The following is a 3,603-nucleotide window of genomic DNA, read 5'->3' as shown; positions in this document are numbered from 1 at the left end:
TTCAATTAATTTATGGTCCGAATCGGACTATGACTTGATATAGTTCCAATAGCATAACAGTTCTTATTCAATATTCTTTGTTTGATATCGCGACAAATGCGATCCAAGGTGGAGGGCATTCGGCCCAGCCGAACTTACTTCGGTCTTACGTGCTTATTTATATGTTTGTAAGTTTAATTGTCGGTTCCGTATAGACCCAACAACGACAGATCGGTTTATATGGGAGCTATACGAGGTTATAGACCGATTTGGACTTTACTAAGTACTGTTGTTGAAAGTCATTACATAACACTACATACAAAATTTCAGGCAAATCGGAAAAAATTGCGGCTTGTAAGGGCTCAAGAAGTCAAATCGGCAGATCGGTTTATATGAGAGCTATATCAGGTCATAGACTGATTTGAACCGTACTTGGCACATTTGTTAAAAGTCGTAACAGAACACCGCGTGCAAAATTTCAGCCAAATCGGACATAACATACTGCTTCCAGGGTCTCAAGAATTCAAATCGAAAGATAAGTTAATATGGGAGATATATATATTAATCTGAAAATATATGGCCCATTTGCAATTCTCAAACCTACATCAATATTAAGTATCTGAGCAAAATTTCAAGCGGCTAGCTATATGCGTTCGACCGCTATCATGATTTCAACAGACGGAGGGTCGGACATGGCTAGATTGACTCAGAATGTCGAGACGATCAAGAATATAGATACTTTAAGGGTCGGAGATCAATATTTCAATAGGCTGTGTAAACACTGCATTTGATTTGTTGTTTAGCTTCCTATTAGGGGCCACATCGTTCTAAATCTATCCAATTTAAGGGATTTAGCCCAGAACAAGCGTATTTATTACACTATTTCGTTGAAATATGGTACCAAGAGTAGTGATCGACCCTTCGACATTCGTGTCAAGTATGGTCTGAATCGGACCACATTTGGATCTAGGTCTTAAAACTTTATAAGGCGTTTGAACTGGCCGATTTCATTAACATTTTGTATCGTGAGTTGCAAGCAAAGAAATTGACATATGCCATGAATGGTAAAGAGAATATAAGATTCTATCTTGCTGAACATAGCACGTTTTTATACCCACCACTGAAGGATGGGGGTATATTCATTTTGTCATTCCGTTTGAAACACATCGAAATATGCATTTCCGACCCTATAAAGTGTATATATTCTTGATCAGCGTAAAAATCTAAGACGATCTAGACATGTCCGTCCGTCTGTCCGTCTGTCCGTTGAAATCACGCTACAGTCTTTAAAAATAGAGATATTGAGCTGAAATTTCGCACAGATTCTTTTTTTGTCCATAAGCAGGTTAAGTTCGAAGATGCGCTATATCGGACTATATATTGATATAGCCCCAATATAGACCGATCCGCCGATTTAGGGTCTTAGGCCCATAAAAGCCAGATTTACTATCCGATTTTGCCGAAATTTGGGGCAGTGTATTGTGTTAGGCCCTTCGGCATCCTTCGTCAATTTGGCTCAGATCGGTCCAGATTTGGATATAGCTGCCATATAGACCGATCCTCCGATTTAGGGTCTAAGGCCCATAAAAGCCACATTTATTATCCGATTTCGCTGAAATTTGGGACAGGGATATGTGTTAGGCCCTTCGACTTCCTTCGTTAATTTGGATCAGATCGGTACAGATTTGGATAAAGCTGCCATATAGACCGATCCTCCGATTTAGGGTCTTAGGCCCACAAAAGCCACATATATTATCCGATTTTGCTGAAATTTGGGACAGGGATATGTGTTAGGCCCTTCGACTTCCTTCGTTAATTTGGATGAGATCGGTCCAGATTTGGATATAGCTGCCATATAGACCGATTCTCCGATTTAGGGTCTTAGGCCCACAAAAGCCAAATTTATTATCCGATTTTGATGAAATTCGGGACAGTGAATTGTGCTGGGCCCATCGACATCTTTCGTCAATTTGGCCCAGATCGGTCCAGATTTGGATATAGCTGCCATATAGACCGATCCTCCGATTTAGGGTCTTAGGCCCACAAAAGCCAAATTTATTATCCGATTTTGATGAAATTTGGGACAGGGAGTTGCCCTTCGGCCCTTCGAAATCTGTCTTCAATTTGGCCCAGATCGGTTCAGATTTGGATATAGCTGCCGTATAGACCGATCCTCCGATTTCGGGTCTTAGGCCCACAAAAGCCATATTTATTATCCGATTTTAATGAAATTCGAGACAGCGAACTGTGTTAGGTCCATCGACATCCTTCTTCAATTTGGCCCAGATCGGTCCAGATTTGGATAAAGCTGCCATATAGACCGATCCTCCGATTTAGGGTCTTAAGCCCATAAAAGCCACATTTATTATACGATTTTGCTGAAGTTTAGGATAGTGAGTTGTCTTAGGCCCTTCGACATCCGTCTTCAATTTGGCCCAGTTCGGTTCAAATTTGGATATAGCTGCCATATAGAACGATTTCCTGATTTAAAGTTTTGGGCCCATAAAATGCTCATTCATTGTCCGATGTCGCCGAAATTCGGGACAGTGAGTTAAATTGAGCCCCTAGACAAACTTTTGCAATATCGCACAGATCGGTCCAGATTTGGATATAACTGCCATATAGACCGATCCTCCGATTTATGGTGTAAGGCCCATTATAGCCACATTCATTATCCGATTTTGTTGAAATTTGGGACAGAGAGATGTGTTAGGCCCTTTGCCGCATTTCTTCAATTTGGTCCAGATCGGGTCAAATTTGGATATAGCTGCCATATAGACCGTTTTCTTGATTTATGGTTTTGGGCCTATAAAATGCTCATTTATTGCCCGATGTCCCCGAAATTTGGAACAATGAGTTAAGTTAAGCCCCTTGACATACTTCTGCAATATCGCACAGATCGGTCCAGATTTGGATATAGCTGCCATATAGACCGATATCTAGGTTTTAGGTTTTGGGGCCATAAAAGACGCATTTATTGTCCGATGTCGCTGAAATTTGAGACAGTGAGTTTGGTTAGGCTCTTCGACGTCCTTCTTCAATTTTGCCCAGATCGGTTCAGATTTGAATATAGCTGCCATATAGACCGATCTCTGGATTTAAGGTTTAGGGCCCATAAAAGAGGCATTTATTGTCCGATTTCGCCGAAATTTGGGACAGTGCTTTGTGTTAGGCTCTTCGACATGTTTATGCAACTTAAATTTTGCCCAAATCGGTCCAGATTTGGATATAGCTGCCATGTAGACCGATATCTCGATTTAAAGTCTTGGCCCCATAAAAGGCGCATTTATAATCCGATTTCACTGAAATTTGACACAGTGTATTATGTTCGGCTTTTCGACATGCGTGTCGTATATAGTTCAGATCGGTATGAGGTATATGAGTATAAGGTATGAAATTTTCACCGAATTTTGATGAAAGGTGGTTTACATATATACCCGAGGTGGTGGGTATCCAAAGTTCGGCCCGGCCGAACTTAACGCCTTTTTACTTGTTTTTAGATATATCTGCTGTACTTATTAGTATTTGGTCCAAATCGGAACATATTTTAATATAGCTGATATGGGACATAAGTTATGAATTTTTCACCGAATTTTGATGAAAGGCGGTTTACATATATACCCG

This window comes from Stomoxys calcitrans, chromosome 2 (genome assembly GCF_963082655.1).
Source record: "Stomoxys calcitrans chromosome 2, idStoCalc2.1, whole genome shotgun sequence".
Taxonomy (NCBI): Eukaryota; Metazoa; Arthropoda; class Insecta; order Diptera; family Muscidae; genus Stomoxys; species Stomoxys calcitrans.
Note: the sequence above shows the minus strand (reverse complement) of the source record.